The sequence below is a fragment of the Oncorhynchus mykiss genome, chromosome 2 (genome assembly GCF_057628025.1).
Source record: "Oncorhynchus mykiss isolate SJ-2025 chromosome 2, ASM5762802v1, whole genome shotgun sequence".
Classification (NCBI taxonomy): Eukaryota; Metazoa; Chordata; class Actinopteri; order Salmoniformes; family Salmonidae; genus Oncorhynchus; species Oncorhynchus mykiss.
In genome coordinates, this window is record NC_143023.1 from 9,807,644 (window position 1) to 9,822,831 (window position 15,188).

Here is a 15,188-nt window from a genome sequence, read left to right on the forward strand (position 1 = left end):
TTTCTGCAGGACAAATTAAACCGTGTTATGATTTCAATCACTCTCTGGGCAGGCGGCCAGGCCACACCGGGATCTCTCTGGATTCTCTCTCTCTCTCTTTGAGTTATTACAGAAAGCTACAGGCTCCTTTTATGTGAGTCAATCGTCCCTACATCTCTCTCAGAGGAAATGTGTTTTTACAAGTCATCTCCTGTGTAAAACACCTGTACTGAGCAACAGGCCTCATTGTTTTCCTCTTAGCTATGTGGTAAAGACTGAGACCAAAGAGACAACGGCGCGGCAGGCTTGCTGAATCACTCCCCCTTCCTGGCGCCACACTGCTGACTGACAAGTTCCTGTCAGAAGCACTCCATCAGGAGTTATGCCTCCCAAATGCCAACTCTATTCCCTATGCAGTGCACTACTTTTTACCAGGGCCCTTATGGCTCCGGTCAAAAGTAGTGCACTAGGTAGAGATTAGGGTGCAATCTGGGCAGACTCAGTCAAGGTGTGTTTGACCAGAGATTCCAGATGCTAGTCATTCTTACTACCATGAGTTGGTGTTTTGTTTAGAAAAACATTGAGAATAGCTTCTAATGTAAATATTGTATTCTATAAAATTCCAGGATTTTCATGAATTGGGAAAATTATTTTGATAATAATATATTTAACCCCCCATGTAGATAAATGTATCTGTATTCAGTGTGAATACTTTCCACTACTCTATATAGCTGGCTGACACTGTATAGCCCATACCCTCTATAACCTATATAGCTGGCTGACACTGTATAACCCATACCCTCTATAACCTATATAGCTGGCTGACACTGTCTAACCCATACCCTCTATAACCTATATAGCTGGCTGACACTGTATAACCCATACCCTCTATAACCTATATAGCTGGCTGACACTGTATAACCCATACCCTCTATAACCTATATAGCTGGCTGACACTGTATAACCCATACCCTCTATAACCTATATAGCTGGCTGACACTGTATAACCCATACCCTCTATAACCTATATAGCTGGCTGACACTGTATAACCCATACCCTCTATAACCTATATAGCTGGCTGACACTGTATAGCCCATACCCTCTATAACCTATATAGCTGGCTGACACTGTATAGCCCATACCCTCTATAACCTATATAGCTGGCTGACACTGTATAACCCATACCCTCTATAACCTATATAGCTGGCTGACACTGTATAACCCATACCCTCTATAACCTATATAGCTGGCTGACACTGTATAGCCCATACCCTCTATAGCTGGCTGACACTGTATAACCCATACCCTCTATAACCTATATAGCTGGCTGACACTGTCTAACCCATACCCTCTATAACCTATATAGCTGGCTGACACTGTATAACCCATACCCTCTATAACCTATATAGCTGGCTGACACTGTATAACCCATACCCTCTATAACCTATATAGCTGGCTGACACTGTATAACCCATACCCTCTATAACCTATATAGCTGGCTGACACTGTATAACCCATACCCTCTATAACCTATATAGCTGGCTGACACTGTATAACCCATACCCTCTATAACCTATATAGCTGGCTGACACTGTATAGCCCATACCCTCTATAACCTATATAGCTGGCTGACACTGTATAGCCCATACCCTCTATAACCTCTATAGCTGGCTGACACTGTATAACCCATACCCTCTATAACCTATATAGCTGGCTGACACTGTCTAACCCATACCCTCTATAACCTATATAGCTGGCTGACACTGTATAACCCATACCCTCTATAACCTATATAGCTGGCTGACACTGTATAGCCCATACCCTCTATAACCTATATAGCTGGCTGACACTGTATAACCCATACCCTCTATAACCTATATAGCTGGCTGACACTGTCTAACCCATACCCTCTATAACCTATATAGCTGGCTGACACTGTATAACCCATACCCTCTATAACCTATATAGCTGGCTGACACTGTCTAACCCATACCCTCTATAACCTATATAGCTGGCTGACACTGTATAACCCATACCCTCTATAACCTATATAGCTGGCTGACACTGTATAGCCCATACCCTCTATAACCTATATAGCTGGCTGACACTGTATAGCCCATACCCTCTATAACCTATATAGCTGGCTGACACTGTATAACCCATACCCTCTATAACCTATATAGCTGGCTGACACTGTATAACCCATACCCTCTATAACCTATATAGCTGGCTGACACTGTATAACCCATACCCTCTATAACCTATATAGCTGGCTGACACTGTATAACCCATACCCTCTATAACCTATATAGCTGGCTGACACTGTATAACCCATACCCTCTATAACCTATATAGCTGGCTGACACTGTATAACCCATACCCTCTATAACCTATATAGCTGGCTGACACTGTATAACCCATACCCTCTATAACCTATATAGCTGGCTGACACTGTATAGCCCATACCCTCTATAACCTATATAGCTGGCTGACACTGTATAACCCATACCCTCTATAACCTATATAGCTGGCTGACACTGTATAACCCATACCCTCTATAACCTATATAGCTGGCTGACATGACATACTGCAGTGGTCACACAATACATGTCTGAATGTGAGGGACAACAATTGCTCTCTATCTTCCAGACAGTCCAAGCACAATGTGACATAGTGTCACGGTGGTCCTCCTCTTCATCTGAAGAGGAGAGGCGAGATGGATCGGAAGACCAAAATGCGGCGTGGTAAGTGTCCATGGTAAATCTTTAATCAAGAAAGACTGAACACTATACAAACGAGTAACAAAAACAATAAACCAAATTCGACCGTGACGCTACAAAATGAGACCTGTGCTGAAACAAGCCATCAACATAGACAATCACCCACAAACAAACAGTGCAACCCAGGCTACCTAAGTATGATTCTCAATCAGAGACAACTAATGACACCTGCCTCTGATTGAGAACCATACTAGGCCGAAAACATAGAAATGCCCCAAAACATAGAAAAACAAACATAGACTGCCCACCCAACTCACGCCCTGACCATACTAAATAAATACAAAACAACGGAAATAGAGGTCAGAACGTGACACATAGTTTCATTGCCATTTTCAGTCAAGAGAAACCCCCCCCAAAAATGTATCACTTCAATATGTTAATGTTGCCTTTAATTTGACACTACAGTATATGGTCTTCCACACATACAGTAACGGAACTTGACATTAATTGACTTAAATTATTTTAAAATCTATATTTCTACAGGTTTTATAACCCCATACCCTCTATAACCCACACCCTCTATAACCCATACCCTCTATAACCCCATACCCTCTATAACCCCATACCCTCTATAACCCATACCCTCTATAACCCCATACCCTCTATAACCCACACCCTCTATAACCCATACCCTCTATAACCCCATACCCTCTATAACCCCATACCCTCTATAACCCATACCCTCTATAACCCACACCCTCTATAACCCATACCCTCTATAACCCCATACCCTCTATAACCCCATACCCTCTATAACCCATACCCTCTATAACCCCATACCCTCTATAACCCATACCCCCTTTAACCCCATACTCTCTATAACACATACCCTCTATAACCCCATACCCTCTATAACCCACACCCTCTATAACCCATACCCTCTATAACCCCATACCCTCTATAACCCATACCCTCTATAACCCATACTCTCTATAACCCATACCCTCTATAACCCATACCCTCTATAACCCATACTCTCTACAACCCATACCCTCTATAACCCCATACCCTCTATAACCCATACCCTCTATTACCCATACCCTCTAATACCCATACACTCTATAACCCATACCTTCTATAACCCCATACCCTCTATAACCCATACCCTCTATAACCCATACCCTATATAACCCCATACTCTCTATAACCCCATACCCTCTATAACCCCATACCCTCTATAACCCATACCCTCTATAACCCCATACTCTCTATAACCCATACTCTCTATAACCCATACCCTCTATAACCCATACCCTCTATAACCCATACCCTCTATAACCCCATACTCTCTATAACCCATACCCTCTATAACCCATACCCTCTATAACCCATACCCTCTATAACCCCATACCCTCTATAACCCCATACCCTCTATAACCCCATACCCTCTATAACTCCATACCCTCTATAAACCCATACCCTCTATAACCCATACCCTCTATAACCCCATACCCTCTATAACCCATACCCTCTATAACCCCATACCCTCTATAACCCCATACCCTCTATAACCCCATACCCTCTATAACCCATACCCTCTATAACCCCATACCCTCTATAACCCCATACCCTCTATAACCCCATACCCTCTATAACCCCATACCCTCTATAACCCCATACCCTCTATAACCCATACCCTCTATAACCCCATACCCTCTATAACCCCATACCCTCTATAACCCATACCCTCTATAACCCATACCCTCTATAACCCATACCCTCTATAACTCATACCCTCTATAACCCCATACCCTCTATAACCCCATACCCTCTATAACCCCATACCCTCTATAACCCCATACCCTCTATAACCCATACCCTCTATAACCCATACCCTCTATAACCCCATACCCTCTATAACCCATACCCTCTATAACCCCATACCCTCTATAACCCCATACCCTCTATAACCCATACCGTTTGACACATAAAAGAGTGACTTGCTTTTTTCCTTCCCGTGTTAAATAGAAATGTTAGTGTTCTCCTAAACGGCCGGAGAATATTGTAAAGTTATGGATTAGTTGTCATGTCTGGCGGGCTTGTATTGATGGCAGGAGAATGTGAAAGTAGCTCGCGACCTGAATGTAAAGATCAGGATTTATTGCCCAGAATCTCTTGAACAATTTTATCAAAAGCCCATTCCACTGTGACATTCTCTTCTCCCATAAATCAACGGTGGAGAATCTATCAGTGGACAGTAGTGAGAGATAGATGAGCGCTGGGATGAGGGGGTCAGCACAGATTTTCCACTGGCCCTCCCCGTCAGAGAGCCGAGCACAGAGAGCCGAGCTTCTTCACTTTTATCAATTGGTATTTCACTGACTGGCTGCATGGTGGCTTCTCTTTCTGCCGTGGCTTTCATTTGTTTAAAGCTCTTTCATAATACGGAGGGGTCAAAGATCATAGATAGTTTAGACTTTTTGCACATAAAATAATGTATTGATTGTTAAAGCACTGGTGCATTGGGTTCCTGGCTCCTACTCAGATAAACACAAACTTTTGAGAAATGATTCAGAAAAAATGTATTCACCTCTTGGGTATTAATATCTCTGGATATATACTTTGTTGGGTAGCAGACGTACACAGTGTCAAGGATCTTTACACATATATGTATTGTATTTGACATATATTTTAAACACCAGGAAGAGTAGTGGTTGCCTTGGCAACAGCTAAAGCGGATTCTATTAAAATATCAAATACAATGGAGAATTTTGAATACCTAAAACAAGGGATAGATAAATTGTTTTATCATAGCCAGTGATTGACATTCTTATGGTCAGGCAGAAATGCTAAAAAGATGAATTGCTCTATAGAAAACAAAAGCTTACATGTAGGATCAACCCACTGGGGTTGTTTCCACGTCAACATTGTTTCCCACGTCATTTCAATGAAATGATGTTGAACCAACATGCAAAAGACGTTGATTTGATGTATATGCCGAGTGGGTAAGCACTATTAGGGAAATAACTATGTTGAGGCACGGCCATTATAATGGTCAAATTTAGTTGTATAAATAGGCAGATTGATATTTCTCAGATGTACAGTTGAAGTCGGAAGTTTACATACACTTAGGTTGGAGTCATTGAAACTCATTTTTCAACCACGACACAAATTTCTTGTTAACAAACGATAGTTTTGGCAAGTTGGTTAGGACATCTACTTTGTGCATGACACAAGTAATTTTTCCAACAATTGTTTACAGACAGATTATTTCACTTATATTTCACTGTATCACAATTCCAGTGGGGTTAGAAGTTTAGATACACTAAGTTGACTGTGTCTTTAAACAGCTTGGAAAATTCCTGAAAATGATGTCATGGCTTTAGAAGCTTCTGATAGGCTAATTGAGATAATTTGAGTCAATTGGAGGTGTACCTGTGGATGTATTTCAAGGCCTACCTTCAAACTTAGTGCCTCTTAGTGCCTCTTTGCTTGACATCATGGGAAAATCAAAAGAAATCAGCCGAGACCTCAGAAAAAAATTGTGGACCTCCACAAGAATGGTTCATCCTTGGGAGCAATTTCCAAATGCCTGAAGGTTCCATGTTCATCTGTACAAACAATAGTACGCAAGTATAAACACCATGGGACCACACAGCCGTCATACCTCTCAGGAAGGAGCTCGCATTCTGTCTCCTAGAGATGAACAGACTTTGGTGCGAAAAGTGCGAAAAGCAAAGGACCTTGTGAAGATGCTGGAGGAAACAGGTACAAAAGTATCTATATCCACAGTAAAACGAGTCCTATATCGACATAACCTGAAAGGCCGCTCAGCAAGGAAGAAGCCACTGCTCCAAAACCGCCATAAAAAAGCCTGACTATGGTTTGCAACTGCACATGGGGACAAAGATCATACTTTTTGGAGAAATGTCCTCTGGTCTGATGAAACTGTTTGGCCATAATGACCATCGTTATGTTTGGAGAAAAAAGGGGGAGGCTTGCAAGCCGAAGAACATCATCCCAACCGTGAAGCACAGTGGTGGCAGCATCATGTTGTGGGGGTGCTTTCCTGCTGGAGGGACTGGTGCACTTCACAAAATAGATGGCTTCATGAGGTAGGGAAAATTATGTGGATATTTTGAAGCAGCATCTCAAGACATCAGTCAGGAAGTTAAAGCTTGGTCACAAATGGGTCTTCCAAATGGACAATGACCCCAAGCATATTTCCAAAGTTGTGCGAAAATGGCTTAAGGACAACAAAGTCAAGGTATTGGAGTGGCCATCACAAAGCCCTGACCTCAATCCCATAGAAAATATGTGGTCAGAACTGAAAAAGCGTGTGCGAGCAAGAAGGTCCACAAACCTGACTCAATAACACCAGCTCTGTCAGGAGGAATGTGCCAAAATTCACCCAACTTATTGTTGTAAGCTTGTGGAAGGCTACCTGCAACTTTTGACCCAAGTTAAACTATTTAAAGGCAATACTACCAAATACTAATTGAGTGTATTTAAACTTCTGACCCACTGGGAATGTGATGAAAGAAATAAAAGCTGAAATAAATCATTCTCTCTACTATTATTCGGACATTTCATATCCTTAAAATAAAGTGGTGATCCTAACTGACCTAAGACAGGGAATTTTTACTAAGATTAAATGTCAGGAATTGTGAAAAACTGAGTTTAAATGTATTTGGCTGAGGTGTATGTAAACTTCTGTCTTCATCTGTACATGGTTTGTTTGTTCCTTAGGAACATCTAGGGGGGTTTTACATCTTACAAAATACACCACATGACCAAAAGTATGTGGACAAATGCTCATCAAACATCTCATTTCAAAATCATGGGCATTAAAATGGAGTTGTTCCCCCCTTTGCTGCTGTAACATCCTCCACTCTTCTGGGAAGTCTTTCCACTAGATGTTGGAACGTTGCTGCAGGGACTTGCTGCTATTCAGCCACAAGAGCATTAGTGAGGTCGGGCACTGATGTTGGGCGATTAGGCCTGGCTCGTAGTCGGCGTTCCAATTAATTCTAAAGGTGTTCGGTTAGGTTGAGGTCAGAGCTCTGTGCAGGCCAGTCAAGCTCTTCCACACCAATCTCGACAAACCATTTCAATATGGACCTCGCTTTGTGCACGGGGGCATTGCCATGCTGAAACAGGAAATGGCCTTCCCCAAACTTTTGCCACAAAGTTGGAAGCACAGAATCTTCTAGAATGTCATTATTTTCCATAGCATTAAGATTTCCCTTCAATGGAACTAAGGGGACGAGCCCGAACCATGAAAAACAGCCACAGACCATTATTCCTCATCCACCAAACTTTACAGTCGGTACTATGCATTAGGGCAGGTAGCGTTACCCTGGCATCCGCCAAACCCAGATTCGTTCGTCGGACTGCCAGATGGTGAAGCGTGATTCATCACTCCAGAGAATGCGTTTCACTGCTCCAGAGTCCAATGGTGGCGAGCTTTACACCACTCCAGCCAACGCTTGGCATTGTCTTTGGTGATCTTAAGCTTGTGTGCCACTGCTCGGCTATGGAAACCCATTTCATGAAGCTCCTGACGAACAGTTATTGTGCTGATTTTGCTTCCAGAGGCAGTTTGGAACTCGGTAGTGAGTGTTGCAACCAAGGACAGACCATTTATACGAGCTTCAGCACTCTGTCGTTCTGTGAGCTTGTGTGGCCTACCTGAGTCGTTGTTGCTCCTAGACCTTTCCACTTCACAATAACAACACTTACAGTTGACCAGGGCAGCTCTAGCAGCGCAGAAATTTTACGAACTGCCTTGTTTGGAAATGTGGCATCGTATGACGGTGCCACGTTGAAAGTCACTGAGCTCTTCCTTAAGGCCATTCTACTGCCAATGCTTGTCTATGGAGATTGCATGGCTGTGTGCTTGATTTTATACAACTGTCAGCAACAGGTGTGGCTGAAATAGCCGAATCCACTAATTTGAAGGGATTTCCACATACTTTTGTATATACTGTATAGTGTAATATATACAGGATGTAGTGATTCCCTCCACCATTAGTTGTGGTCTTGAATAAATATCTGTTTGTTGGAATATATAGACAGATTTTCCCCCGTTCCCTTTTCTCATTAATTGTGAGTGTATCAAATAATCCTGCTTTTCAAGAACATGGACACATTGATATGCAGCCATTTCAGAAATACTATTGTTCTGACCATGAGATTCCCTACTCACTTTTCCCTTGGTTTGATGGATTTATGACTTTATCATTACTCTCAGTGCTCTGTTTCGTCTACACATATAGTCCAGCCAATCAATCCTGCTTGATTGAAGGGCTTCATTTCCTATGCGGCCATGTAAAGTAGACGCCTTGAAATAGCACTGTGACCTTGCCTGATCCATTCCCCCCCCCGACAGACAGACAGACACCCCTCACACAGATAGGATTCCTCTGATAGCTTCATCTCATAGTGAGACTTGGGGTGATGTGGTTCTGTACACTGGGCTAATACAGAGTGAAATGTTTATCAACCTAAACTTCTCCTGCTGCTGTTATCACGTGTTTCTATGTAACGTATCATTGTCTTTCAACTTCTGTTTTGGCATAATGCACAGTATGCCACAAAAACTGTGAGTCAGATGTTTCTACGGTAGTCTTCGGGGAAATCCGTGGATAACACTGCAATGGTACACACGTGTCCACAAACACACACGTGCCCACAAACACACACGCACACGCACGCACACACACACACACACGCACACACACACACATGTACACAGGCACGCCCAAACACACACACACACACATACACACACACACACACACACACACACACACATGTACACAGGCACGCCCAAACACACACACACACACACACACACACACACACACGTACACAGGCACGCCCAAACACACACACACACACACAAATGTACACAGGCACGCCCAAACACACAACACACACAAGCAGGTTGACATTTATTGTTATGAGTCTTGCCCTGGAGGCAGGACAGAGTTATTTTCCCTAGATGTGCCAGCTGCAAAGTTAATATTGTAAAAATGTATGAAAAAACAATGAGGCTATAGGGTTAGGCATTTGGGTAAGCAGAGTGGTTAGGGTTAGTGTTAGGCATTAGGGTTATCAAGAGTGGTTAGGGTTAGGCATTAGGGTTAGCAGAGTGGGTAGGCATTAGGGTTAGCAGAGTGGTTAGGGTTAGGCATTAGGGTTAGCAGAGTGGTTAGGGTTAGGCATTAGGGTTAGCAGAGTGGTTAGGGTTAGGCATTAGGGTCAGCAGAGTGGTCATCCTGTCTGGGTTGGCGCCCCCCCCCCCCCTTGGCTGTGCTTTGGCAAAGTGGGTGGGGTTATATCCTTCCTGTTTGGCCCTGTCCGGGGGTGTCCTCGGATGGGGCCACAGTGTCTCCTGACCCATCCTGTCTCAGCCTCCAGTATTTATGCTGCAGTAGTTTATGTGTCGGGGTAGGGTCAGTTTGTTATATCTGGAGTACTTCTCCTGTCCTATTCGGTGTCCTGTGTGAATCTAAGTGTGCGTTCTCTAATTCTCTCCTTCTCTCTCTCGGAGGACCTGAGCCCTAGGACCATGCCACAGGACTACCTGACATGATGACTCCTTGCTGTCCCCAGTCCACCTGGCCGTGCTGCTGCTCCAGTTTCAACTGTTCTGCCTTATTATTATTCGACCATGCTGGTCATTTATGAACATTTGAACATCTTGGCCATGTTCTGTTATAATCTCCACCCGGCACAGCCAGAAGAGGACTGGCCACCCCACATAGCCTGGTTCCTCTCTAGGTTTCTTCCTAGGTTTTGGCCTTTCTAGGGAGTTTTTCCTAGCCACCGTGCTTCTACACCTGCATTGCTTGCTGTTTGGGGTTTTAGGCTGGGTTTCTGTACAGCACTTTGAGATATCAGCTGATGTACGAAGGGCTATATAAATACATTTGATTTGATTTGATTTGTTAGGGTTAGCCATTAGAGTTAGCAGAGTGGTTAGGCATTAGGGCTAGCAGAGTGGTTAGGCATTAGGGTTAGCAGAGTGGTTAGGGTTAGGAATTAGGGTTAGCAGAGTGGTTCGGGTTAGGCATTAGGGTTAGCGGAGTGGTTCGGGTTAGGCATTAGGGTTAGCAGAGTGGTTCGGGTTAGGCATTAGGGTTAGCAGAGTGGTTAGGGTTAGTCATTAGGGTTAGCAGAGTGGTTCGGGTTAGGCATTAGGGTTAGCAGAGTGGTTAGGGTTAGTCATTAGGGTTAGCAGAGTGGTTAGTGTTAGGCATTAGGGTCAGCAGAGTGGTTAGGGTTAGGCATTAGGGTTAGCAGAGTGGTTAGTGTTAGTCATTAGGGTTAGCAGAGTGGTTAGTGTTAGGCATTAGGGTTAGCAGAGTGGTTAGGGTTAGGCATTAGGGTTAGCAGAGTGGTTAGGGTTAGTCATTAGGGTTAGCAGAGTGGTTAGTGTTAGGCATTAGGGTTAGCAGAGTGGTTAGGGTTAGGCATTAGGGTTAGCAGAGTGGTTCGGGTTAGTGTTAGGCATTAGGGTTAGCAGAGTGGTTCGGGTTAGGCATTAGGGTTAGCAGAGTGGTTCGGGTTAGGCATTAGGGTTAGCAGAGTGGTTCGGGTTAGGCATTAGGGTTAGCAGAGTGGTTCGGGTTAGGCATTAGGGTTAGCAGAGTGGTTAGGGTTAGTCATTAGGGTTAGCAGAGTGGTTAGGGTTAGTCATTAGGGTTAGCAGAGTGGTTCGGGTTAGGCATTAGGGTTAGCAGAGTGGTTCGGGTTAGACATTAGGGTTAGCAGAGTGGTTAGGGTTAGGCTAAAATCAGATTTTATGACTTTGTGGCTGTGCCAGCTAGATACCACTCTGCAGTGCTGCCTCCAGAACAACATTCATTGAATGTTTCATCAACAACATTGATGAAAAACACTAACCTGCCACACACACATCCTGACCCATCCCGTAAAATGCAACAGTGGTAAAATGGCTCCAGTAGTGTTGTCAGGTGACATTGTTGGCATACTTGCTTCCTGAGCCAGAGGGGACAGAAGTGGAGCGGTGGATGAGTGGCCCGCCTGGTGTCGTCTACCTGTCTGATTTACTGTTCTGCTGCATTTGAAGTGAAACAGGAGGAATTCACTCCACTGCTGTCTCCCTGTGATCACGGCTGCTAGATCACAGCTCAGGTGAGGCCCCTCACAGAGCACATCAACTACTGTCTCTGTCAGACTGACCTGGGTCTCTCACTGCCGCTGGACACTGCCGTGTGTGTGTCTGGTGTGTGTGTGGTGTGTGTCTGTGTGTGTCTGTTGTGTGTCTGTGTGTGTCTGGTGTGTGTCTGGTGTGTCTCTGTGTGTGTCTGGTGTGTGTCTGTGTGTGTGTGTCTGGTGTGTCTCTGTGTGTGTCTGGTGTGTGTCTGTGTCTGTGTGTGGTGTGTTTGTGTGTGTGTGTGTGTGTGTGTGTGTGTGTGTGTGTCTCTCTGTGTGTGTGTCTCTGTCAGACTGACCTGGGTCTCTCACTGCCGCTGGATACTGCCGTGTGTGTGTCTGGTGTGTGTGTGTGTGTGTGTGGTGTGTGTCTCTGGTGTGTGTGTGTGTGTGTGTGTGTGGTGTGTGTCTCTGGTGTGTGTGTGTGTATGTGTCTGGTGTGTGTCTGTGTGTGTGTCTGTGTGTGTCTGTGTGTGTGTCTGTGTGTGTGTGTCTGGTGTGTGTCTGTGTGTGTGTCTGATGTGTGTCTGTGTGTGTGTCTGGTGTGTGTCTGTGTGTGTTTGTCTGGTATGTGTCTGTGTGTGTTTGTCTGGTGTGTGTCTGTGTGTGTCTGTGTGTGTGTGTGTGTATGGTGTGTGTCTGTGTGTGTTTGTCTGGTGTGTGTCTGGTGTGTCTGTGTGTTAATCCACAAATCCATGAATTAGAACGCACACACCAGACACACACAAGCACATCTAGTCCAAAGAGCCAAAACAACAGTGCAGATATGAATTGAAACACCATAGCGGAGCTGTAAAATGTGAGTGTGTGTCGTGAGAGAGCAGCCTGGAGCGTTTAGTACTGTAGTGTTTTAACCTGCTGTGAACTGGGAGACCAGACAGAGGGGGAGAGCCTGGCGTCAGCCATGTTTCTCTCTGTTGTCAGACCTGTTCTCTTCAGCACTAGAGACACAAGCCAATACATGCTGCTACATCTATAAGTCTTTCAGAATGAAGTTTTCTTTCCACTTGGAGCTGTGTGAATTTCCCTTTTGAACCATTAGCTACATAGTTAACAACACTTCCAAAACCATGTTCTTAGTGTACCTACAACGTTATGGAATTTGGATACGGGACAGTTGGATACGGGACAGTTGGATACGGGACAGTTGGATACGGGACAGTTGGATACGGGACAGCATTACCTGTTCTGAGAACCAAGTATTTCACGCGATTCCATTTAGAATATGTTTCATCTTATTGCAAAACACAAATTAAATTCCTTCAGAATATTATTGAAAGTTAACAGACGTGCCTAAATTATGTTCTGAAGGACTTCAAAGCTGCTATTTTTCATAAAGACGTTTTTTTAATAGAAATATACATAATCATATATAATTTCATTGGTGAATCATTTCCTTAAATTAATCTTCACTCCAAGAAGTATGTTGACATCCATCATGGCATTGTTACATCTGTCAATGTATTTTTAAAACCTGTTTCTAACAAACACATCGTAACATGACTCCTTGACTCTTCCGGAGCATTCACACACATTTGGCAATGCATTAGACAGCCAATCAAATCAATCACCAATGGACATCTGTTTCCAGACAGCCTGATCTGGGCCACAGTTTGGTTGATTTGAGTCAATCAACAGACACATGGGTCGAAGCCTGCAATCTCTTCAGTCTCCCTCCAAAACAGCCACACAGAGAGACGCCTGAGCTGTCTAAACCAGGATATCAGATCAGCTAATGGCTAATAGACACGATATTTCCTAGTGGGCCGGATGAAAGGCTGTGATTGCAGGGAGAGCATTTCCATTTTTGTCTCCGAGCAGGGATTTCAGCCACAGTGATTCAGAGCCATTAGATACTGAGAGAAAACAGACAGAACACAATCAACAACATCTCTAAAACTTTCACAGGAAATGAACATCTAACTGACTAACTGATTGGGAATAAGATGCTGGAGTAACAGAGCTGAGCTCTCTTAACATCTTTAATAGCAAAGAACGGTGAATACATTCTGTTTTACCGTAACCAATCAACTGAATGTCCTGTGGATTGTTGGATCATCAGCATTCCTATCGGAGTCATTGTATCTATTTGCATCACAAATATGATGTAGGGGACAGGGTACATAAGATTATTAACATATGTGACCTATTCAATCCCATTCATCATGACGTAGTTGCTTGTTTGATGCATTTGCATGCAGAATCTTGCTTTATTGTTCCAAACACTAAAAGGACATACAGACCAGATTAAAATAAAAAACATTACTCAACAGTCTTGATATAATGTGCCTGAATTCATTTAGTGTACCTACCGTGCTTCTACACCTGCATTGCTTGCTGTTTGGGGTTTTAGGCTGGGTTTCTGTACAGCACTTTGAGATATCAGCTGATGTAAGAAGGGCTTTATAAATAAATTTGATTTAAATGTAGAGTAATTTCCAGTAAGTCATTCATATAGAACTAAATTGGTCTCTCTCTCTCTCTCACTCACTCCTTTTTCAGCCTCTGTCTGTCTGTCTGTCTGTCTGTCTGTCTGTCTGTCTGTCTGTCTGTCTGTCTGTCTGTCTGTCTGTCTGTCTGTCTGTCTGTCTGTCTACTGAGGGGATACGACATTGGAAATTGCCAAGGTGAAACGTGGGATTAACTGGGATTGACTGTGAGATTGATTAAGAAATGCAAACACAGTCTTGTAAAAATGGTGGCATAAAGGTGATGCCATAATAACTTAAGGTTGGTGGAATTAAGTGATTGCTTTAAGGTCATTTCTTTTGGAGGTCTGTATGTAGGAAATGAGTCTAGAGGGGTGAATTCTTCTTTAATATGGGATGTTTCACCCTAAATCCTAATCATACTACACTGTTGCTACTACAGAATAACACAAATAAATGTCTCTTCCAGTAGTGAGGGGGACATTATAATTATCTTACAATACTTTCTTACTGCTGTGGGTCTATGATGGGTTACTAAAGTGTGTAAATGCAGGTAGAGACCGATTACAGACATCTCTGCTGTGGGTCTATGATGGGTCAGTAAAGTGTGTAAATGCAGGTAGAGACTGATTACAGACATCTCTGCTGTGGGTCTATGATGGGCTAGTAAAGTGTGTAAATGCAGGTAGAGACCGATTACAGACATCTCTGCTGTGGGTCTATGATGGGCTAGTAAAGTGTGTAAATGCAGGTAGAGACTGATTACAGACATCTCTGCTGTGGGTCTATGATGGGTTACTAAAGTGTGTAAATGCAGGTAGAGACCGATTACAGACATCTCTGCTGTGGGTCTATGATGGGTCAGTAAAGTGT